At 43.2% G+C, this 26,794-nt stretch overlaps 1 pseudogene; it reads left to right on the top strand.

Annotated features, from left to right (window-relative positions):
- Positions 1 to 222: 222 nt before the first annotated feature.
- LOC125519249 lies at positions 223 to 26,794 on the top strand (annotated as a pseudogene).

Below are 26,794 nucleotides of genomic sequence, written 5' to 3' on the forward strand. Positions count from 1 at the left end.
GTACAAAGTTGAGTCACTTATTTTGGGACGGAGGAAGTACTAGTAAAACGCCCGTGCGTTGCTATGGGTCTAGCACAGGTAAATAAATACGTTCTTAGCATGAAAAGGAAGCATAAGTAACATACAAGTTTTGTCAGGATCATCTGGGAAAATCCTCCCTGCTACAGCCATCATCGACGATGAAGCCCCTCTTGCCGACATTTCGTGGAGTTGGGCAATGGCATGGCGTGCAACGCCAGCGTCGAGGAAGCAGCTAAGCGGCATGGTGAACTAAAGCAGAGCTGCAGTACGAGTGACGTGGTCATGACTCATGAGCAGCTAGCCACCAAGTACAATCAATTGGTCGAGAGTCGAGACCGAAGCCGGATAAACCCAAACGGTGGTGGAAGTCTCCCATGGTGGGCCGGCTCACGACAGCATTGTGCTAACATCTCCATGGGGGACAGCGCGCTCTCCTCTGTATGAATCTAGCGAAGGAGAGAAGGAATATACACAAAGAGATTTTTTTTCTTTTCTTGTGTATGCATGTGTTGTTTCATGTAGGAAGATTGTCGTTGTGCTGGCCTAATTAACTAGATCATCAGCGACCAGCGCCTTCCACAACATATGGCTAGTTCTTTTCAGATTCCTCGGCTGGTTCTAGGTCCGTATGCGACCTAATTTGTGTTTAGGAACACCTTAGCGGATACAAACAGAGGAAAATGTTCTTGACCTATCATATTTGGCTATATCCTATACATGCATGCCGAATCTGTCTGGAACTATATATAATTCAGAGATATCTTAGGAACACCATTACTTATCTCTGTACTTCATATTTGAGCTGGCCCTTAAATTAATCTGCATGTTAGCAAAATATCCAACCTATAGTCACGTTTTGTGCGCAATATCCTGTACCTTAAACCATCGCAAATCCTTTATCTTGTGAGCCAGTATCTTCATTCTTCATGCACAATACAAGCAATACTTCAACATTGAATACTTCACAATTGGAAAAAATAAATGCAAGGAGGAAAGTTTGCTCTTATGTGTTAATAAGTCCACATAGAATCTAAGCAAGTTGTTTCATGTTTGATGTTTTTTGTCGTATAGCCAAACATTATTATTTAATGACCGTTCTCTAGATTTCATGTGAAGTGGTGTATATATTTAATTGTTTAATAAAACCTTTTAATTGGAATGTATTTTTTCACTTGCCAACAATTCCCTAAAAGACTGTTATATTATTCTAGACAGAGAAATGTGGCTTTGGATTGATAGCCGAGGACGAAATAAAGAAAGGAGAATTTGTTATAGAATATGTAGGAGAAGGTATGGGTTTGTTGAAATCTATTTTAAGCAATTAAATGAAATGCAGACAAATGAAAGTATTATTATTTTTTACTCATATTGGGCGATCAAACTAATATCCATATATCCTGCATCAATATTGTAGTTATTGATGACATAACTGGTGAGGAAAGACTATGGAAAATGAAGAGACAACGTTACACTAACTTCTATCTTTGTGAGGTCAGCAACAATATGGTCATTGATGCGACAAACAAGGGGAACAAGTCCAGGTTTATACAATCTTGGGCTCGGGTGTGCGCTGCTTTGTACAATCGAAAAAGGAGTGTGCTTTGTACACTGAGCCATGCAGCTCGCCTCTGGACGACGGCTCACGCTGGCGCCGTGCTGGTCGCCGACGCCGCCGGCGGATTCCGGATCTCGGTTCTCTTGCCTAGGTTCTACCGATGCGGAGGAGGTGGTGCATGCGGTTCAAGACTCCTCCATCGAAGCCTCTACTCTGCAGTCTTCGGTTGTTCGTCGGAGGAAGACGGACGAGGAACTGGCGGCTGAGTTCTGGGCGCACATTGGTTACCCTACACCGGCGTCTAGTTTGTGGGAGAGACCGTCGTCTCGACGGACAGGTGAGGTTTCTTGTATTTGCAGGTCTGACAAGAACGGAGAACCGTTGCTGGACCCGGCGGAGATCGCGGTGGCTTCACGTCGGGTGCTATCGTGGATGTGCTAGGATCGAAGGTGTCACCGATGATACTTGCCGCGGCCGCCCGCGGCGTCTCCGGGGTGCCCATCCGGTCAAGACCGCTGATCAAGCCTTGGATCGGCCCGATCCCGCCTCCTCGGGCATCGCCGCCAAGAACTCTCGGCGATCTCTTGCCGCAGGTGTGTCTCGGAGATGGGGAGGCCTCATCGGAATTCTGTTCGTCGGTGCTTTCTTCGGGTCAGGCAGGGCGGGGTGCTAAAGCGATAATAGTTCGAAATCTCGATCCGTCATCTGCGGCTGTTTCAGGTCTGGCATGTGATCAGACGAATCCTGGATGTCGGCTCCAGATGGTCAATCTCAGCCGTTGGCTTAGACACTTGTTGAACCGGGCAGAGCAGGCAGCCAACCCTAGGTTCAATCCTTCCTTCGTGGTTGTCGTCCGCTCCCCAGCAATGACGCGCGCCGACCCATCCGCGCCGCCGGGCACCTCCACCAGCCACCAGTCTAATCCATCTTCAAGCTCCTCTCAGCCAAATGCTTCGCCGTCGGGAGGCGCTCTTGGCTTCACACCGGGGGTTTACCAGCCGGTGCAGGTCGCGCAACCCTATGCGTCGCCGGGAACTTTCGCGCCGGTGCAGCAGCCGTCGGAGCATCCGCAGCCAATGCAGCAGTCCACTGTGTATTAGGCGCTGTTCCAGCAGCAGTTTTTTGGGACCTTAGGTCAGCTCGTGCCATAGCCGATGTATCTTCTTCAACCAATGACTGGCTTCGCGCAGCAACATCAGCAGCCTGTAGCTTTTCAACCAGTGATGAACGCTTATGTGCAACATCATGGTGCTCCCGTCGGGGTGCAGATGGCACCCAACTTCAACGCCAGGCCGCCACACAACTCTGCTGCCACCGGAGGCCCTGCTGCTGCACGACCTCGCAAGCCGAAGGGAAGCAAGGGTGGTTGTCAGAAGACGCACTAGGGAGTAGCTCTGTCATCCACCACTCCCCCACCTGCGGACCCTATGATGCCACCACCAGTGCAGGTGCCTACCATGGCCCCTTCGTCTATGATGGTTGCAGGTCACGGCCAGTACATGCATATGCAGCTGGGACCAATGCAACAACAGCCTACACCTACGATTCAACCTTCAGGGGCATCCGAGGGTGCAGCAATTCCTAAGAAGGTGTGATGCTCTAAGTGCCAGTCTGCAGGGCACACAAATGATGATTGCGAGACACAACAATTTTGTTTCTTTTGCAACAAGACTAATCACCCGATGACTTTGCGGCGCTGCCCTGCTTTCAAGATGCCGAAGCCGGTGGCGATGCTGTGTGGTTATGGAACTGAAAGTATGGCCTTTTTTCAGATGCCCGACAATGTCTGCAGGGAGGATCTTGCACCACAGGATTCACTGACGGCGTTGGTATCTATTTCTGGTGGCTCTATAACTCCCAGTATCGTGGAGGCAGAGGTTGCTAAGATTGCTCTGTACCAACTGCAGTGGACGTGGGAGGCCATGCCGCATGGCCAGGACGCTTTTCGCATGTCCTTTCCGAGTGAGGAAGTTCTACACAGGGTCACTGGGTTTGTAGTTTTCATCAAGTCTCACAATGTCACTATCGAGTTTAAGCCTTGGAAGCCAGAGGAGATACCACACCGTTTCGAGCTGATACCTATTTGGGTCCATGTGCATGGGGTGCCTCATGCTCTCCGACACTTCTTGGGTGTGTGGGCGGTTGTCCCGGTGATTGGCGCTACTCTTGACATCGATCTTCTCTGTTTACGTCGGAGAGGAATTGTTCGCATCCAGGTAGTGGTGCCGAACCTTGATGCTTTCGAAAGCAGCACAATTGACTCTCTCTACCGATGTGGTGGTTCAAAAAAAAGTTTATGAGTTCCGGTACAGTCTGGAAAAATCAGACTTCCGGGTTGATAGTGACTTTGTGCCTCGAGTCTAGGAGCACGGCGATAATCCAGGGGGCGACAAGGGGCATGACAGGGAGGATACATTGAAGAGCAACAATCCAAGCAAGAGGTCCAAACCCACTTCATCTCCCAACAACCCTTTGGCCCTTCCTACCACGGGCGGAGTGGTGCCCATGCAGATGACCAATGCCGTCACACCACCGAACCCTCATCGAGGTCTTCCTCCCACGGCTGCTTCTTCATCATTAAAGGGGTCTTCTTTGACGGTGCCGGATACTTTGTCTAAGGCTGTCCCTCCGACGACGTCGGCTCCCCTGTCTTTGGCCCCGCCGACTCCGACTCACTAGTGGGCACCGCCCATCGATGAGGGGAGCCACACATGGCCCATACCTGAGGGGGAGGCACCTGCGGGGGTAATTGCGAGCACTACATCGCCGCCACCGTCGCCAGCACCTACTTCTCCGACTCGTCGGGGAGTGATCTTCTCCCCGGCCGTCCGAGCTGGCCAGGAGTCGGCCATGGCACAACTACGAGCACTATCATCTACTCCTCCGTCACCGAGGGGGGGGGGCGTCGGCATCCGGACTCGAGGATGTTGGGGAGCAGCCCATACGATCTTCTTCTTCATCGCCACAGCAGTCTACTCGGCCTCTCGGGGTCGCCGGGATGTCTTCTTCATTGACGCAGCAGACTACTCCGCCTCTCGAAGGCGCCGGGATGGGCTCGGCGGCCGATGTTTCTCCTTCTCCGCTGAGGGGCAGCAGGCGTCATTATGTCGGGACTGACGGTTCTGCAGCAACCGATGATGATTCTATGGTGAAGGCCATGCGTAGGACGGCTTTCCGCAACCTCGACTTCGAAGTACCCCTTCTTGCAAATCGTTTATGTCTTTTGATAAATCCAAATTTTCTTCAAATATCACTAGACTTGGAGTGTCACTGGGACGTAATGAGAAAGAGGTAGATTTTCGGTTAAGGCTCTTAAACAAGTGGAGTTCGACCGGCTTACGGTTGCTTCTAAATTGTCGAGTTTTGTTGACCCTCCCGTGTCTGTTGAGGTGGATGAGGATGCTGATGCCAATCACGAAGGCAAGCTTCTCTCTCATTTAGTTAAAGACACGACTGAAGTAGACCTTGATGATACTGTACGCGACACTACGCTTTATGAGCTTGTCACGTCAGCGCAAGAACAAGTATAACTCAGCAAAGAAAAGAGGGCGCTCTTCTAAGAAGGCGAAGGTCTCTAAAAAAATTGGTTCAGCATGAGAGGCATGTTTTGGAATAGCAGAGGTCTTGGTGACTTGGCTAAACACAAACACATTGCCGATTGTGTAAAGGATCATGCGTTGGACTTTGTAGCTATCACTGAGTTGGGCAAACGTGATTTTCCAACACGTACTCTCGACCACTTTTCAAGTGGTTTGGACTACGAATGGCACGTATTGCCGCCGACTGGCAGGTCCGGTGGAATATTTCTCTACTTACTAACTTGCAACTATTGTCCACGTCAAAGGGGGATTATCATATCAAATTCCCCCTTCGAAACAAGTCCGACAACTTCCTTTGGATTCTGGTGGCTGTATATGGCGCCGCTAAAGAGGAGTTTAAGTCTGCATTTCTAAAAGAACTTGTTAATACCTGTCAAGACAATCCCCACCCCATGTTAATTGGGGGGGGGGGATTTTAATATCCTTCGATATCAGCAGGAAAAAAGCAATGACCGGTTAGATACTAGGTGGCCTTTCCTCTTTAATGATGTTATTGACAGCCTAGATCTGAGGGAGATCCCGATGTCTGGTCGTCAGTATACCTGGCCCAATAACTGATCAGTGCCAACATTTGAAAAACTTGACTGAGTGCTAGTTACCACTGACTAGGAATATAAATATCCCCTGGCATCGGTTCGGGCTCTAGAACGTATTGAGGCCTTATCGGATCATGCTCCTTTGCTAACCAATTTTGGACAACCAATCCCAAGTTCTAACCGTCACCAGTTTAAATTTGAACTGGGATGGCTCACTAGAGATTGATTTCATGACCTTGTTAAGAAAGTGTGGGCGCGTCAACCTCGTGGTAACACACTCATTCAACGATGGAACAACCGAATTAGCGCCTTGCGCCGATTCCTTCGTAGATGGGCCAAGCATACTGCTGGCATTTACAAAAAAGAAAAACTGCAACTATCTACCTTAATCGATTCCCTTGATAAAATAGCGGAGGTCAGGCCTCTGTCTGCTGTTGAGATTGAGCAAAAAAGCAATCTAAATGAGCAGATTGCCCGCCTATTACGCAAGGAAGAGATTAAATGGTACCAACGTTGCAAGGTGGATTCGCTTGTGCAAGGTGCTGATAATACGAAGTACTTTCAAATGCTTGCCAATGGCAGACATAGAAAGAAACGCATATTCTCCCTTGACCAGGAGGAAGGCCGAATTGAGGGGGACGCACCACTTAGAACTTTCATTACTAAGTATTACAAGGAGCTTTTTGGACCTTCAGCTGAGACAAATTTTCAGTTGGATGAATCTGTTACTCATGACATCCCTCAAGTTACGGAAGAAGAAAATGAATTCCTAACCTCCTCGTTCTCTGAGGAGGAAATTCAAATCGCGGTGTTTCAAATGGAACACAACAAAGCTCCGGGTCTGGATGGCTTTCCTGCAGAGTTCTATCAATGTTTTTGGGACGTGATTAAGGCAGACTTGTTTCCGTTGTTTAACCAACTGCATACTGAAGACCTTGATATTTCTCATTTAAACTTTAAGGAAATTATCCTATTGCCCAAGATTAAGGAGTCTAATCATATTCAACAATATCGACCGATTTGCGTTCTGAATGTAAGTTTTAAATCTTTATGAAGGTCACAACTAATCGGTTGAACGGGATGGCTGACCATGTCATAAAGCCCACTCAAACATCATTTATGCAAGGCCGCAACATATTAGATGGAGTGGTCGTCCTGCATGAAACTGTACATGAGCTTCACTAGAAAAAGTTGAATGGTGTCATTCTTAAAATAGATTTTGAAAAAGCCTACGATAAAGTTAAGTGGCCCTTTCTTTTGCAAACTTTGCGCATGAAGGGGTTTTCACCAAAATGATGTCGTTGGGTAGAGAGCTTTGTTTCAGGAGGCAGTGTGGCCATAAAAGTTAATGGTGACGTTGGCAACTATTTTCAGACAAGGAAGGGGCTTCGCCAAGGGGACCCCGCCTCTCCTATTTTGTTTAACATTGTGGCTGACATGCTAGCTACCCTTGTTGAGCGGGCTAAGCTAGACGGACAAATCAGTGGTGTCATTCCACACTTGGTAGAAGATGGTCTATCTATTCTACGATATGCGGATGACACTATCCTTTTCTTGGATCATGATCTAGACAAGGCAAGGAATCTCAAGTTTCTCTTATGTGCTTTTGAGGAACTTTATGGTCTCAAAATCAATTTTCATAAGAGTGAACTCTTTTGCTTTGGCGATGCTGCAGAATCAGCACCTGAGTATGCTGAGATTTTTGGATGTCAGCTCGGGCAGTTTCTGATTCGATATCTGGGTATTCCCATACACTATCGGCATTTAACAATCGCTAAGTGGAAGCATGTGGAAGAGAGACATGAGAAACGTCTAGCCAATTGGAAGGCCAAACTCTTGTCTTACGGGGGACATTTGATCTTGATCAATTCTCTCCTAAGCAACACGGTTCTATATATGTTGTCATTCTTCCACCTATCGAAAGGGGTTCTCCAGTGACTAGACTACTTTAGATCCAGATTTTTTTGACAGTGCGATAATGAATCCAAGAAATATTGACTGGCTAGGTGGAGCGTATTATGCAGACCTAAAAGTCAAGGGGGGCTGGGAATTCAAGACCTTGAGATAAAAAATATTGCTCTTCTCAGCAAGTGGGTTTACAAACTACTCTCTGAGAATGGGGTATGGCAGGAAATCATTCGCAACAAGTATGTGGGATCCAATGCCATTTCTCAAGTTCATTGGAAACCCGGGATTTGCATTTTTGGAGTGGCGTCATGAAGGCTAAGGAATTCTATTTCCAATTTGGGACCTTCTCGGTCAGGGATGGTGCTCTGGTTCGATTCTGGGAAGACACCTGGCTAGGGAACAACCCACTAATAGTGCAATATCCGAGCTTGTATAGGATTGTCAGACATAAATTTGTCATGATCAAACAAGTTTTAGGACAACAAAACCCTGATATTTCTTTCCGTAGGGACCTTCTTGGCCCTCACCTGGCAGCATGGAATGAATTACTCACTCGTCTGGAGGACATTCAACTATCAGGTGAGCCGGATGTCATTCGATGGAACTTGCATCAGAATGGCAAATTTTCTGTCAAATCCATGTATGATGCAATGGTTCATTGTGATGTTTCAGTTGATAACAGGAAATTGTGGAAGCTCAAAATTCCTCTAAGAGTGAAGATTTTCCTCTGGTTTCTACATAGGAGTCATCCTAACTAGAGATAATCTGGCACCACGAAACTGGCATGGTTCTAAGACATGTGTCTTTTGCCATCAGGACGAGACTATTAGACACTTATTCTTTGAGTACAAATTCGCTTGGGTAGTTTGGGCCATAGTTCAAGTAGCTTCTAATTTATACCCACCACGTAGTGCATGGAATATGTTTGGCAACTGGTTGCGGGTATTGATAAACAATTTCCTGCACATATTCTCGTGGGAGCGGCGTGTTGGGGATCGTAGCAGAAATTTAAAATTTTCTACGCATCACCAAGATCAATCTATGGAGTAATCTAGCAACGAGGGGAAGGGGAGTGCATCAACATACCCTTGTAGATCGCTAAGAGGAAGTGTTACTAGAACGCGGATGAGGTAGTCGTACTCGTAGCGATTCAAATCACGGTCGATTCTGATCTAAGCGCCGAACAATGGCGCCTCCGCGTTCAACACACGTGCAGCCCGGTGACGTCTCCCATGCCTTGATCCAGCAAGGAGAGAGGGAGAGGTTGGGGAAGACTCCGTCCAGCAGCAACACGACGGCGTGGTGGTGGTGGAGAAGCGCGGTACTCCAGTAGGGCTTCGCCAAGCACTACGAGAGACGAGGAGGGAGAGAGGTAAGGCTGCGCCTTGGGAGAGAGAGACTCGTGTGTTGTGCAGCCCCAAAACCTCCACTATATATAGGGGCAAGGGCAAGGGGAGGCGCCCTAGGGTTTCCCCTAGGGGGGCGGCGGCCAGGGCAGATGCGATCTCCCCCTTGGGTGACTTGGCCCCCAAGCCAGGAGGTGGGAACCCTAGATGGGGCGCCCCAAACCCCTAGTCACGTGGGAATAGGTGAGGGGGGCGCACAGCCCCTTAGTGGGCTGGTTTGCCCCCTTCCCTTGGCCCATGAAGCCCCCCAACACTTGTCGGGGTTCCCGAAACACCTTTCGGTCATGCTGGTCATCACCCGGTACCTCCGGAACACTTCCAGACTCCAAAACCCTTCGTCCAATATATCAATCTTCACCTCCGGACCATTCCGAAACTCCTCGTGACATCCGGGATCTCATCCGGGACTCCGAACAACATTCGGTAACCGCGTACATACTTTCCCTATAACCCTACCGTCATCGAACCTTAAGTGTGTAGACCCTACAGGCTCGGGAATAATGCAGACATGACCGAGACATCTCTCTGGTCAATAACCAACAGCAGGATCTGGATACCCATGTTGGCTCCCACATGTTCCACGATGATCTCATCGGATGAACCACGATGTCAAGGATTCAGTCAATCCCGTATACAATTCCCTTTGTCTACCGGTATAGTACTTGCCCGAGATTCGATCGTCGGTATCCCGATACCTTGTTCAATCTCATTACCGGCAAGTCTCTTTACTCGTTCCGTAACACATCATCCCATGATCAAATCCTTGGTCACATTGTGCACATTATGATGATGTCCTACCAAGTGGGCCCAGAGATACCTCTCCGTTTACACGGAGTGACAAATCCCAGTCTCGATTCGTGCCAACCCAATAGACATTTTTGGAGATACCCATAGTGCACCTTTATAGCCACCCAGTTACGTTGTGGCGTTTGGTACACCCAAAGCATTCCTACGGTATCCGGGAGTTGCACAATCTCATGATCTAAGTAAATGATACTTGACATTAGAAAAGCTTTAGCAAACGAACTATACGATCTTGTGCTAGGCTTAGGATTGGGTCTTGTGCATCACATCATTCTCCTAATGATGTGATCCTGTTATCAATGACATCCAATGTCCATGGTCAGGAAACCATGACCATCTATTGATCAACGAGCTAGTCAACTAGAGGCTTACTAGGGACATGTTGTGGTCTATGTATTCACACATGTATTATGGTTTCCGGTTAATACAATTATAGCATCAACAATAGACAATTATCATGAACAAGGAAATACAATAATAACCATTTTATTATTGCCTCTAGGGCATATTTCCAACAGTCTCCCACTTGCACTAGAGTCAATAATCTAGTTCACATCACTATGTGATTGCAATGAATCCAACACCCATGGGGTTTGTTCATATCTTGCTTGTGAGAGAGGTTTATTAGTCAATGAGTCTGAACCTTTCAGATCCATGTGTGCTTTACAAATCTCTATGTCATCTTGTAGATGCAGCTACCACGCGCTACTTGGAGCTATTCCAAATAACTGTTCTACTATACGAATCCGTTTTACTACTCAGAGTCATCCGGATTAGTGTCAAAGTTTGCATTGACGTAACCCTTTATGACGAAATCTTTTACCACCTCCATAATCGAGAAAAATCCTTAGTCCACTAGTTACTAAGGATAAGTTTGACCGCTGTCGTGTGATCCATTCCTGGATCACTCTTGTACCCCTTGACTGACTCATGGCAAGGCACACTTCAGGTGTGGTACACCGCATACCATACTGTAGAGCCTACGTCTAAAGCATAGCACACTTCAGGTGTGCCATTTATAAAGACCGATAATGACTTATTATTGCAGCCAAAGCTTTCCCCGTTGCTTTATTTAATGTTCGTATCTACATGGGTAGCTTTGCTTGTTTCATACTTGGCTTACTCTTGGTCCCAATTGAGGCATGCATGTTCTAACTATTTTTGTTTCAGAAACATAAAGCCAAGGTCAGATTCTTTTAGAAAAACCAATGCTAGTCACATATCTTATCCAATGACATTGGTAAAAGAATGCAAAATAAAAGGCATAGCCGAATGGGGTGATGCAAAACCTGAACCATTCGTTTTCTTAACTCCAAAGCCGTTCTCACAACAAGATCGGCTAGAGAATAAAAATTCCACCTTCAATTCAAGCATGTGTGATCAAATATTTGATTTATTGTTGAGAAATAATTACATTAGAATTCTTGATCACCATGTTGAACCATCTGTCTAGGGACGAATGTATTGTAAGTTGCATGATTCGTCCAAGCATAATTTTGAGGATTGCAACATGTTTCGTCAAATAGTTGAATCGTCCATTGATAAAGGACGATTGAAATTTGTTGAGACACCAAGAGATGACCAGTCTATTCCGATTGGTCTCGATGGCAGAAAGTTTTTGCATCGGCTGCTTCAAGCCGATCCATTTGAAGAGAAGGTAAAAACTGCAGGTGATGGGATCAAGCTTTCAAGTAAAGAAGTTGTTGAAGAGCATAATGAACATAATCTTGAGGGCCAGAATTCCATCGAAGCTACAATGGAGACACCAAGGACTGGGGGCAACAAGCAAATTCAATGATCGATGAAAGCAAACCAAAAGAAAACAAAGGCCGAAATAAGAGCAAGTGTAAAAGATCAAAAATCACCTTCACCGAACTATTGGAGAAATATCAAAATAAGAGTCAAGAGAAGAATGCTTATCGGCCCAATCATGCAAAGAAACCAAGATCACCCCCAAGGCAAAAATATGAGGATCGGTATTGGCAAAGTGAGAACTTTAATGCAACATATTCATATCCTTATTTTGGGCCACCAATGCCAATGTCATGGATGCCTCCCTATGCTCATGTAGATCCATATCCATCATGGGATAGGTATGGGCTACCTCTTGTTCACTTGCGTTGGTTTTCCCTTGAAGAGGAAAGGGTGATGCAGCAAAGTAGCGTAAGTATTTCCCTTAGTTTTTGACAACCAAGGTATCAATCCAGTAGGAGGCCGCACACAAGTCCCTCACACCTACACAAACAAATAAATCCGCACAACCAACGCGATAAGGGGTTGTCAATACCTACGCGGTCACTTACAAGAGTGAGATCTGATAGATATGATAAGATAATATTTTAGGTATTTTTATGATAAATAGAAATAAAAGATGCAAAGTAAAATAAATGGCAAAGGAAATAACTAAGTATTGGAAGATTAATATGATGGAAGATAGACCCGGGGGCCATATGTTTCACTAGTGGTTTCTCTCAAGAGCATAGGTATTTATGGTGGGTGAACAAATTACTGTTGAGCAATTGACAGAATTGGGCATAGTTATGAGAATATCTAGGTATGATCATGTATATAGGCATCATGTCCGAGACAAGTAGACCGACTCCTACCTGCATCTACTACTATTACTCCACACATCGACCGCTATCCAGCATGCATCTAGAGTAGTAAGTCCGAGAGAACAGAGTAACGCTTTAAGCAAGATGACATGATGTAGAGGGATAAACTCATGCAATATGATATAAACCCCTTCTTGTTATCCTCGATGGCAACAATGCAATACGTGCCTTACTGCCCCTACTGTCACTGGGAAAGGACACCGCAAGATTGAACCCAAAGCTAAGCACTTCTCCCATTGCAAGAAAGATCAATCTAGTAGGCCAAACCAGACTGATAATTCGAAGAGACTTGCAAAGATAACCAATCATACATAAAAGAATTCAGAGAAGATTCAAATAGTGTTCATAGATAAACTTGATCATAAACCCACAATTCATCGGTCTCAACAAACACACCGCAAAAGAAGATTACATCGAATAGATATCCACAAGAGAGGGGGAGAACTTTGTATTGAGATCCAAAAAGAGAGAAGAAGCCATCTAGCTAATAACTATGGACCCGTAGGTCTGAAGTAAACTACTCACACTTCATCGGAAGGGCTATGGTGCTGATGTAGAAGCCCTCCGTGATCGATGCCCCCTCCGGCGGTGCTCCGGAACAGGCCCCAAGAAGGGATCTCGTGGATACAGAAATTTACGGCGGTGGAATTAGGGTTTTGACTCCGTATCTGGTAGTTTGGGGGTACGTAGGTATATATAGGAGGATGGAGTACGTCGGTGGTGCAACAGGGGCCCCACGAGGGTGGAGGGCGCGCCTGGGGGGTAGGCGCGCCCCCGTACCTCGTGCCCTCCTCATTGATTACTTGACGTAGGGTCCAAGTCCTCTGGATCATGTTCGTTCCGAAAATCACGTTCCCGAAGGTTTCATTCCGTTTGGACTCCGTTTGATATTCTTTTTCTGTGAAACCCTAAAATATGCAAAAAAAACAGCAATTCTGTGTTGGGCTTCCGGTTAATAGGTTAGTCCCAAAAATAATATAAAAGTGTATAATAAGGCCCAATAATGTCCAAAACAGAATATAATATAGCATGGAACAATCAAAAATTATAGATACGTTGGAGACGTATCAAGCATCCCCAAGCTTAATTCCTGCCCTTCGTCGAGTAGGTAAATGATAAAAACAGAATTTTTGATGTGGAATACTACTTGGCACAATTTAAATGTAATTCTTCTTAATTGTGGTATGAATATTCAGATCCGAAAGATTCAAGACAAAAGTTCAATATTGACATAGAAATAATAATACTTCAAGCATACTAACTAAGCAATTATGTCTCTTCAAAATAACATGGCCAAAGAAAGTTATCCCTACAAAATCATATAGTCTGGCTATGCTCTATCTTCACCACACATAGTATTTAAATCATGCACAACCCCGATGACAAGCCAAGCAATTGTTTCATACTTTTGGTGTTCTCAAACTTTTTCAATCTTCACGCAATACATGAGCGTGAGCCATGGACATAGCACTTTAGGTGGAATAGAATGGTGGTTGTGGAGGAGACAAAATAAGGGGAAGATAGTCTCACATCAACTAGGCGTATCAACGGGCTATGGAGATGCCCATCAATAGATATCAATGTGAGTGAGTAGGGATTGCCATGCAACGGATGCACTAGAGCAATAAGTATATGAAAGCTCAACAAAAGGAACTAAGTGTGTGTGCATCCAACTCGCTTGCTCACGAAGACCTAGGGCGTTTTGAGGAAGCCCATCATTGGAATATACAAGCCAAGTTCTATAATGAAAAATTCCCACTAGTATATGAAAGTGATAACATAGGAGACAATCTATTATGAAGATCATGGTGCTACTTTGGAGCACAAGTGTGGTAAAAGGATAGTAGCATTGTCCCTTCTCTCTTTTTCTCTCATCATTTTTTGGCCTTTTCCTTTTTTATGGCCTCTTTTTTTCGTCCGGAGTCTCATCCCGACTTGTGGGTGAATCATATTCTCCATCATCCTTTCCTCACTAGGACAATGCTCTAAAAATGATGATCATCACACTTTTATTGACTTACAACTCAACAATTACAACTCAATACTTAGAACAAAATATGACTCTATGTGAATGCCTCCGGCGGTGTACCGGGATATGCAATCAATCAAGAGTGACATGTATGAAATAATTATGAACGGTGGCTTTGCCACAAATACAATGTCAACTACATGATCATGCAAAGCAATATGACAATGATGGAGCGTGTCATAGTAAACGGAACGGTGGAAAGTTGCATGGCAATATATCTCGGAATGGATATGGGAATGCCATGATAGGTAGGTATGGTGGTTGTTTTGAGGAAGGTATATGGTGGGTGTATGATACCGGCGAAAAGTGCGCGGTATTAGAGAGGCTAGCAATAGTGGAAGGAAGAAAAGTGCGTATGATCCATGGACTCAACCTTAGTCATAAAGAACTCATATACTTATTGCAAATATCTACAAGTTATCAAAGCAAAGTATTACGCGCATGCTCCTAGGGAGATAGATTGGTAGGAAAAGACCATCGCTCGTCCCCGACCGCCACTCATAAGGAAGACAATCAATAAATAAATCATGCTCCAACTTCATCACATAACGTTTCACCATACGTGCATGCTACGGGAATCACAAACTTTTAACACAAGTATTTCTCAAATTCACAACTACTCAACTAGCATGACTCTAATATCACCATCTCCATATCTCAAAATAACTATCAAGTATCAAACTTCTCATAGTATTCAACACACTCATAAGAATTTTTTTATTATTAATCTTGAATGCCTAACATAATTAAAGAAAATTACCATGTTGTTTTGTAGGACTCTCAACATAATCTTAGTGAAGCATGATAGAACAATAGTTTCTATAAAACAAATCCACCGACATGCTCTAAAAGATATAAGTGAAGCACTAGAGCAAAAACTATAAAACTCAAAAGATATAAGTGAAGCACATAGAGTATTCTAACAATTTCCGAATCATGTGTCTCTCTCAAAAGGTGTGTACAGCAAGGATGATTGTGGAAAACTAACAAATAAAGACTCAAATAATACAAGACGCTCCAAGCAAAACACATATCATGTGGTAAATAAAAATATAGCTCCAAGTAAAGTTACCGATGGAAGTAGACGAAAGAGGGGATGCCTTCCAGGGCATCCCCAAGCTTTGGCTTTTAGGTGTCCTTATATTATCTTGGGGGTGCCATGGGTATCCCCAAGCTTAGGCTATTTCCACTCCTTGTTCCATAATCCATCAAATCTTTTACCCAAAACTTGAAAACTTCACAACACAAAACTTCAAGTAGAAAATATCGTGAGCTCCGTTAGCGAAAGAAAACATAACAAAACTTCAATGTACTGTAATGAACTCATTATTTATTTATATTGGTGTTAAACCTACTGTATTCCAACTTCTCTATGGTTTACAAACTATTTTACTAGCCATAGATTCATCAAAATAAGCAAACAACACACAAAAAACAGAATCTGTCAAAAACAGAAAAGTCTGTAGTAATCTGTAGCTAACGCAGGATCTGGAACCCCAAAAATTCTAAAATAAATTGCTGTACGTGAGGAATTTATCTATTAATCATCTGAAAAAATAATTAACTAAATATCACTTTCCAAATAAAAATGGAAGCAATTCTCGTGAGCGCTAAAGTTTCTGTCTTTTACAGCAAGATTAAAAAGACTTTCCCCAAGTCTTCCCAGCGGTTCTACTTGGAACAAACACTAATTAAACACAAAAAATACAACCAAAAAAGAGGCTAGATAAATTATTTATTGAATATCAGCAAGAAAAAATATTGGGTTGTCTCCCAACAAGCGCTTTTCTTTAAAGCCTTTTAGCTAGGCAATGATAATTTTAATGATGCTCACATGAAAAACAAGAATTGAAGCACAAAGAGAGCATCATAAAACATGTGACAAACACATCTAAGTCTAACATACTTCCTATGCATAGGAATCTTATAGGCAAAAAAATTATCAAGGGAAGCAAAAACTAGCACGGAAAGAAACAATAGCAATCTCAACATAACGAGAGGTAATTTAGTAACATGAAAATTTCTACAACCATATTTTCCTCTCTCATAATAATTACATGTGGGATCATAAGAAAATTCATCAAAATAGCTATCACATAAAATATTTTCAACACGATCCACTTGCATGCAAAATTGACACTCTTCCAAAATAGTGGGATTAACATTAACTAAAGTCATGACCTCTCCAAACCCAATTTTATGAGAAACTTCATAAGACTGAACATTCTCCAAATATGTGGGATCTAAAGTTGACACTTTTCCAAACCCACTTTCAATATTATTGCAAACATTATTATCAATCTCATATTCATCATGGGGCTTAAATAAATTTTCAAGATCAAAAGGAGAATCACCCCAATCATGATCATTACAGCAAGTAGTAGTCATAGCAAAACTAGCATCCCCAAGCTTAGGGTTTTGCATATTATTAGCACAATTGACATCAAGAGAATTTATAGTAAAATCATTGCAATCATGCTTTTTATTCAAAGATCTATCGTGAATCACTCCATAAAGTATTCCATCACAATTTTCAGATTCACGAATTTCAAGCAAAACTTCACAAAGATAATCTAGTGCACAAAACTCACTAGCAATTGGTTCATCATAATTGGATCTCTTAAAAAGATTAGCAAGCGGATGAGGATCCATAGATCTTAGGTTCTCTGTTTAGCAATAAATAAACAACTATTCCAACCAAACGAGCAAACGAGCCAAGTAGGACATAAAAGCAAATGAAAAGATGAACAGAAGAGGGGCAAATAAAATGGCAAGGGTGAAGTGCGGGAGAGGAAAACGAGAGGCAAATGGAAAATAATGTAATGTGAGAGATAAGGCTTTGTGATGGGTATTTGGTATGTCTTAACTTGCAACGGTGCCACAAGTGACTCGATGTTGGGAGCCAAATCTTGACTTGTCTTGTGCGAACCTCCCCAGCAACAGCGCCAGAAATCCTTATTGCTACCTCTTGAGCACTTGCGTTGGTTTTCCCTTGAAGAGGAAAGGGTGATGCAGCAAAGTAGCGTAAGTATTTCCCTCAGTTTTTGAGAACCAAGGTATCAATACAGTAGGAGGCCGCACACAAATCCCTCGCACCTACACAAACAAATAAATCCTCGCAACCAACGCGATAAGGGGTTATCAATCCCTACACCGTCACTTACGAGAGCGAGATCTGATAGATATGATAAGATAATATTTTTGGTATTTTTATGATAAAGAGAAATAAAAGATGCAAAGTAAAATAAATGGCAAAGGAAATAACTAAGTATTGGAAGATTAATATGATGGAAGATAGACCCGGGGGCCATAGGTTTCACTAGTGGCTTCTCTCAAGAGCATAGGTATTTACGATGGGTGAACAAATTACTGTTGAGAAATTGACAGAATTGAGCATAGTTATGAGAATATCTAGGTATGATCATGTATATAGGCATCACTTCCGAGACAAGTAGACCGACTCCTGCCTGCATCTACTACTATTACTCCACACATCGACCGCTATCCAGCATGCATCTAGAGTATTAAGTTCAAGAGAACAGAGTAACGCTTTAAGCAAGATGACATGATGTAGAGGGATAAACTCATGCAATATGATATAAACCCCTTCTTGTTATCCTCGATGGCAACAATACAATACGTGCCTTGCTTCCCCTACTGTCACTGGGAAAGGACACCGCAAGATTGAACCCAAAGCAAAGCTCTTCTCCCATTGCAAGAAAGATCAATCTAGTAGGCCAAACCAAACTGATAATTCGAAGAGACTTGCAAAGATAGCCAATCATACATAAAAGAATTCAGAGAAGACTCAAGTATTGTTCAGAGATAAACTTGATCATAAACCCACAATTCATCGGTCTCAACAAACACACCGCAAAAGAAGATTACATCGAATAGATCTCCACAAGAGAGGGGGAGAACTTTGTATTGAGATCCAAAAAGAGAGAAGAAGCCATCTAGCTAATAACTATGGACCCGTAGGTCTAAAGTAAACTACTCACACTTCATCGGAAGGGCTATGGTGTTGATGTAGAAGCCCTCCGTGATCGATGCCCCCTCCGGCGGAGCTCCGGAATAGGCCCCAAGAAGGGATCTCATGGATACAGAAAGTTACGGCGGTGGAATTAGGGTTTTGGCTCCTTATCTGCTACTTTGGGGTACGTAGGTATATATAGGAGGAAGGAGTACGTCGGTGGAGCAACAGGGGGCCCATGAGGGTGGAGGGCACGCCTGGGGGGTAGGCGCGCCCCCCTACCTCATGCCCTCCAGGTTGATTGCTTGATGTAGGGTCCAAGTCCTCTGGATCTTGTTCGTTCAGAAAATCACGTTCCTGAAGGTTTCATTCCGTTTGGACTCCATTTGATATTCTTTTTATGCGAAACCCTAAAATAGGCAAAAAAATAACAATTCTAGGTTGGGCCTCCGGTTAATAGGCTAGTCCCAAAAATAATATAGAAGTGTATAATAAAGCCCAATAATGTCCAAAACAGAATATAATATAGCATGGAACAATCAAAAATTAATGATACGCTGGAGACGTATCAGCATGATATAAGGGTACATTCTCCATCTTATTTTAGACCATCTCACCAATATTATGCAGCTCCGAGAATATCAACATTCAGACAGTGACATGTTAAAGACCGTTTCAATTATAAGGAATCGGTCTGGACCCCATGGATGCAAAAAGAGGTGGTCAAGCAAGTCTACCACGTGAAAAGAGATGGTCGTAAGTGTGCTACTTCAGATTTGATCTCAAATAATAAAGATCCAATCAAAGTGTTGACATTGGCTACAAAAGGTACAGAAGTGAATAAATCAATTGATAAAGATCACAGTGCCAAATCTGAAGAAAAGAAGTTGAGGGTGCACAAGGCCCAAAAAGAGTTGCCATTGGTTGAAACGAAATCACAGACGTGCTCACTCAGCTTACCATATTGGCAAAAGAAATAGCTACAAAAGCTTAGTGCACAAGAGCTGAGAATCAAGAACATGGCATGGGTTCCCAAGAGGAACAATAAAAATAAAAATGATGCAGGTCCTTCTATTGCAGCAAGTGTTACAAAAGTTAAGAAAGGGAAGGATGGAAGCGGAAAACAATTAAGCCGAAGGTGTACATCATCCCATGAAAAATCTTCGGTTAGCGCATCATACATATTCGTCAAACAAGCCATTGATGTCTTTGCCATGGAATTCATCCCCAGGTATGATTGGTTACCCTCCATGGGCTTATTTTGATCCATGGATGCAATATAATTTTTTATGTCATGAAAGGGTATTACCAAATCATTATACATATGATTAGCTACAAGTTTGTTGCTGATCCAGAGGGCCGAAATGCTTGATTTGTTATTTCACTTGTTTATTTTCGGCTATACGTGCTTTGGTGGATGAGGTTTACATGGACCTTATGTTAATGGCCGATACTTAACTATCGCCTTAAGAAATTATTTAATCGTGGCCGGTGTGGAATTCTAACATCGTCCTTAGTTTGATTGAAGAGGGAGAGAACTACTATGGAGATTATGTTTTGATAGTTGAATTCATAACAATGGCCACGGTGTTGGTGTTATTTATATATCTCCATGTACTCTTGTTCTGTGAAGCCTCGTGTGCCTCTTAAAATATATATGCACAAATTATCAAAGCCGAATATGCATTTTTATTTGGATTGGATCTTTTACTTGCTATAGGTACGATACATATTGAGGCTTTAAGTGATTCGTTATGAGTAGTGCAACAAATATCCAAGGGTTATCAATGTTTTGACGAATCACTTCTAGTTTATCTTGGAGTATGTCTAGATGCAAAATTTACCTTGAGTTGCTTTAAAATTGTTCATATATCTAGACATGACAATTGGAGAGAGTTGGCATAGCAAGAATCCGGCTACCATGTCATGGTGCACATCTATCAATAGCCGATGCTTATTCTTGCCAACATAGGTAAGGCCGATTGGAGCTCACCACCTCGGCCACTAATGAAACTTTTATGCAGGCAAAGTAAGGATTGGAGGAAATTCATTCTTGATCATCTACAAAATCCTAGCGAAGGAGTGGACAATATGGTTGATGGTTGGTTTTGACACGCATATCTATGGAACTTTATAGCCGGATTAATGAAGTTGAGAAAGTTTCACCCAAGCTTGCATCAGAATATTCACGCAAGCAATGGCCGATATAAATTTATCGTCCTGAGAACATGAAAATTAGCCGATGGAGTGTTGACATCGTCCTTAGCAAGTTATTTTTCGACACACAAGCTTTGCCCAAAAACAGGGGGGCATGTGGTGACACCCGATTTTGGCATGGTCAATACTTATTTAAGATGGCCTTAAATGGAGAAGCGATCTACATGAAGGAGTTCCGTATTGTTGATATGAACATCTTTGAAGTTTGGGCCATCACCGTCAGATTTCATCTCAAAGGCCGAAACTATGCTCAAAGTACCAAGATCTTATATTCAGAGTACAGTTTGGCCGATTAAGCCCCCAAGACGACCTCATATAAAAAAATGATCTACACGAATTGTCTTCGTCTCGTCGAACCGATTAATTTTGATATAAAAATTGTCCCAATCCGAGTTCATATGAAAAAGTTAGAGGCAACACTTCGCGAACCGGTCTTGAGTGAAAAAAGTGACGCGAGGGACCAGACACCCACCTAGGTGGTGTCTGATGGGTCACGTGAGTTATTCGGCCTTTGTCGGCTGAATGAAGCTTGCCGGGCTAGAAACCTTGCCAGGGTGGAAACCTTGCCGGGGTGAAAGCTTGCTGGGGTAGAAACCTTGCCGGGATGTAAACCTTGCCGGGGTGAAAGCTTGTTGGGGTAGAAACCTTGCCGATGTGGAAAGCTTGCCGGGGTGGAGACTGCCAAAGTCAATCCGACCAGAAGTTGGAGATGGGATCGAAAAGTTATTCAGATGGCCTCATATGGAAAAGTGTTCTACACGGAAGTTGTGTGTATCATCATAACGGTCAACTTTTCTTTTGCAGTCATTATCATGGGAAATAGTATACGGCCTGCAGACTTGTTACAAGACTCGGACAGTTTAGAAAACTGCATAATTGAATCCGACCCACATTTAAAGATAGGCCCTGAAAGGCATAAAGATGGCCTTAAAAGGATAAGTGGCCCGCTTTGTCTTATGCAGATCATCGAGGAGGACAAGTTTGTTGTTGAACTCGACTCCATCCGTGTTAGTATGCGATTTCTATGGCCCGCGCAAGAAGCAGGACAGAAGTATGGGACAGATTCGGGCTGAATCCGAGTTGGACTGAAACTAGAATTGTAGGACGTGAATTGATGTAATTTTCTTGTAAGGAAAGCCTAGATGAATCATTTGCTTGTACGGGAAGTCCAACCGCCTCTTATATATAGTGGAGGTGACGGCCGATTGAAACAACACCAATCGAATAAACACATCTACTACTTTTTCGTGTTCATCTACTTTTTATCTCTCCCTTGTATCTTTCTTCTTGTTCTTCGCTAGTTCTTCATGCCAGAGGGCTGCGGATCCATGAGGCTCTAGGGGCGAGCGAATCGACCTGGAGCAGCCCATAGCCGCCGCGAGCCCTAACGGGGTCCCTCCCGGGTAAGCGAGGTGATACGTCTCCAATGTATCTATAATTTTTTATTGTTCCATGCTATTATATTATCAACCTTGGATGTTTTATATGCATTTATATGCTATTTTATATGATTTTTGGGACTAACCTATTAAACCAGAGCCCAGTTCCAGTTTCTCTTTTTCCCTTGTTTCAGTGTTTCGCAGAAAAGGAATATCAAACGGAGTCCAAACGAAATGAAACCTTCGGAAAAGTTATTTTTGGAAAGAAAGCAATACAGGAGACTTGGAGTGCACGTCAGGGGATCAACAAGGAGAGCACGAGGCAGGGGGCGCGCCCACCCCCCTGGGCGCGACCTCCACCCTCGTGCGCCCCTCGTGGCTCCCCTGATGTATTTCTTCCGCCTATATATATCCATATACCCTAAAACTATCGAGGAGCACAATAGATCGGGAGTTCCGCCGCCAGAAGCCTCCGTAGCCACCGAAAACCAATCTAGACCCGTTCTGGCACCCTGCCGAAGGAGGGATCCTTCTCCGGTGTCCATCTTCATCATCCCGGCGCTCTCCATGACGAGGAGGGGGTAGTTCTCCCTCGGGGCTGAGGGCATGTACCAGTAGCTATGTGTTTGATCTCTCTCTCTATCTCTCATGTTCTTGAGGTGGCACGATCTTGATGTATCGCGAGCTTTGCTATTATAGTTGGATCTTATGATGTTTCTCCCCCTCAACTCTCTTGTAATGGATTGAGTTTTCCCTTTGAAGTTATCTTATCGGATTGAGTCTTTAAGGATTTGAGAACACTTGATGTATGTCTTGCGTGGGATACCTGTGGTGAGAATGGGATATTCTATGATCCACTTGATGTATGTTTTGGTGATCAACTTGCGGGTTCCGTGACCTTGGGAATCTATGCATAGGGGTTGGCACACGTTTTCGTCTTGACTCTCCGATAGAAACTTTGAGGCACTCTTTGAGGTTCTATGTGTTGGTTGAATAGATGAATCTGAGATTGTGTGATGCATATCGTATAATCATACCCACGGATACTTGAGGTGACATTGGAGTATCTAGGTGACATTAGGGTTTTTGTTGATTTGTGTCTTAAGGTGTTATTCTAGTACGAACTCTAGGGCTGTTTGTGACACTTATAGGAATAGCCCAACGGATTGATTGGAAAGAATAACTTTGAGGTGGTTTTGTACCCTACCATAATCTCTTCGTTCGTTCTCCGCTATTAGTGACTTTGGAGTGACTCTTTGTTGCATGTTGAGGGATAGTTATGTGATCCAATTATGTTATTATTGTTGAGAGGACTTGCACTAGTGAAAGTATGAACCCTAGGCCTTGTTCCAACACATTGCAATACCGTCTGTGCTCACTTTTATCATTAGTTACCTTGCTGTTTTTATATTTTCAGATTACAAAAACCTTTATCTACCATCCATATACTACTTGTATCACCATCTCTTCGCCGAACTAGTGCACCTATACAATTTACCATTGTATTGGGTGTGTTGGGGACACAAGAGACTCTTTGTTATTTGGTTGCAGGGTTGCTTGAGAGAGACCATCTTCATCCTACGCCTCCTACCCATTGATAAACCTTAGGTCATCCACTTGAGGGAAATTTGCTACTGTCCTACAAACCTCTGCACTTGGAGGCCCAACAATGTCTACAAGAAGAAGGTTGTGTAGTAGACATCACGGGGCTTCGGGTCTACAAAAGCATCTGCCGCCTTTCCTGTGTATTGCGCTGCCGATCAGATCTCCTTCGACATGAGCTGCGGTGCATCACCCCGGCGTCGATGGTACACGGTGACGTGTTTGTGTGCGAACAAAATGTCCTTTATCGAAAAAGGTCCAGGTTTATCAATCATAGTTGTGAACCAAACACAGATATGTAGAAATGGTTAGTTATATTGTACTGCTTATTATTCTATATCCATGCTGATGACCCTCATACTTGCTACTGGTACACGTTATTTTCCAAGACTGTGGATGGAGAGACCAGAGTTGGAATTTTTGCTCTTCGTGACATATAGAGAGGGGAGGAGCTGACCTATGACGACTATAAGTATGGTCATTCAGTTTCATGGTTTTATAATTCTTTTTCCATTCTATTTTTTGTTTGTTTCGCCCACCTTGCTTTATTGCATGGTGTATACAAAACTGTTCCTATTTCTAATCTATGCCCTTATCTACAGATTTGTCCAGTTTGGAGCAGGTCAAGATTGTCATTGTGGGTCTTCAAACTACAGAAGAATGGTTGGCACGTCTAAGTCGTCAACTCATTTGTTCTTCACAATGGCAACTCAGGAAGTTCGCAAGATCTGCACGACATAAAGAAAAGAAAGACAACCTCAGATAATTGTATTGGGGAGATCATCCATTTATGGGATCGTCGAGATAAAATGTAATGCCTTCACAATTTCAAATCTGGTCGATGACGTTAGATGTCCTTTTATCTGTTGTTTTCAGTTGCTGGCCCGGTTTAACCCCTTGTCTTTCAATATTATGCCTTTCAGGTATGTCCCAGCAGTTGTACATGACTATGATGAGTACACTGGAATGCATACTGTGAGTTTTTCAACAAATGATCTTTACATGATATCTAATTGGAATTTATATATTATATTATTTGTTTTGGTTCAGTTACTTCTTGATGAAGAAACTACTGAAAATTTTGATATGAGAGAGGAAGATTGGGACTTCTTGCCGGTATGGCATTCTTAGTAACTGCACTGCTTTAATTCGTTTGTCTTTTGGAGCTTGTGGGTTATATCATACCTTGCTTTCTTGGACAACCCACATGTTTTGTAGCTAACTGTAGTCTAAAAAAGGTACTCCTACATCCTTTCCGGTTTAGAGGGGCACATGGCTTATCTCAAAAATCAGAAATTTATAATTTGTAAGGCTCATGGTCTTGGAAACATGCGAATATAGCTATGTCCACATTAAATTCTATCAAATTCCCGTTCCTAGCGTAGAATAAACGAATGCATGAAGGAGTGACAGGGCCATGCATGTAGTATTAATATGGTTTTTAGCACTTAAGTAGGTCCTCCTCCGTTGACGTGATTTGCAAGATGAGCCCAATAAACCGGAAAGGTGGGAGCACTATGATAACTTACTTGCTAGCTTGTGCTTCGCATCTGCTACCAAATTCAGTAAAACATGGTTGACTTTTTTTCTTTGATGTTTAAATAGCCATTGGATTACTCATATTTACATAGACATAGCACCTTTCCATCCTAGAACCAATGTTCAGGATATCGGTAACAGGTACCATATTGGTCGGGTGTTGACTAGAGATTAATTGGTGAATCGACCATTTAACTGAATTTATCGCTAACCCATTTATCGGGAGATTAACTAGGGCCATATCTATATATCCTAGGCTATATAGCAGCATGCAATGTACTAAGTGTCTAAATATGCAATCCTAGGCTACATAGCAACAAGAAAAAGTGTTGCCTTGATGTTTTGGTGATGTTTCAGCCAATCTGGAAGGCCATAAACCTGCAATTTGAAACGTGCGGAGGGAATGTGCCAGTTTTGGGCTAAAAAAGGCCTAGCAGTTAATTGGCCCAGCCTATAATTCGGACTCACAGCTGATAAACCGGTTTATCAGACAAATTAACTGGACCTAGCAGTTAATGGCTTGAATAGCATGTTCTCGTATTGGGAGGGGTCCGAATAGCAGTTAACTGACCATATCGGTAGTTAACTAACCATCAACACCAGCTGATCTGTTCCAACCAGTAATTGGATGTTTTCTCAAAATGTTACTGACTATACAAACATCCCCCAACACCCCATCTGGATGTTGGAGTCGGGCTGAGGAATCAGAATTGTATCTTTGCGAATTCTGTTGTTTGGGTGGTGAGAGTATTGGATTTTGAAGTCTCGTACCAGGATCTGTGCCGTACGGGTCCTTCAAGATTGTTGGTATTGAGGGACCCCTGTATCCATCTTTTGAACTCTGTTGAGGAAGAAAAAAGTTGTCTGTCTATATTAGTAGAAGGTGAGGTAGCTGGAGACCCATCCAGGTCCTGCGAGGTTGCTGGAATTGCTGGACTCAATGATATAGTTGTATGGCACCCACAGTCATGGATGGGAACCTGGCATTGGGAACTCCAGAAGAGAGTAACATGGAGTATGTAAGAAGAGGAAAGATGGCTCTATGAGGTTTCCAGGTAACATGGGTGCCAGCAACCAAACAGAAAATGGAATTGGGCCATTGTTTCATTTCTAACAATAATTTAGTAAGCAACCGAACACAAAATTTTGAATCATACATCATTTCCATTTCCACTTGAAATTTAATTGGGTCTCTAATTTTAATATACGAATTCAATTCGAACATCCACAGAGATCCTAAGGCTCTGGTTCTGTAAATAGCTTGTCTCTTTCTTTCTTTCTTTGTTAGTATGATTTTGTTTCGAATAGCCCCATGGACAAGGTTTTAAATTTTGACTTTTGCTCTTTAGTGTTAGTTTTTTACTGTTAAATTTCGCTTTTCTGCTATTCGATAGGTTGAACTAGACAATGTTTCAGAAGCACCAGAATTTTCGGGTTGAGTTGATACATAGATCCAATGGATGTTACATTGATGTCTACAACTTCTTGGTTGTAACTGTGATTGGAACAATGAGAACTATATACTATTGTTTGTCATTTGCTCCAGAGAAGCCCCCCTGCTCATTTGATCTTATCTTTTTACACCGCCCAGAAGATCCAGAAGAAGACTGA

This window comes from Triticum urartu, chromosome 7 (assembly GCF_003073215.2).
Source record: "Triticum urartu cultivar G1812 chromosome 7, Tu2.1, whole genome shotgun sequence".
Classification (NCBI taxonomy): domain Eukaryota; kingdom Viridiplantae; phylum Streptophyta; class Magnoliopsida; order Poales; family Poaceae; genus Triticum; species Triticum urartu.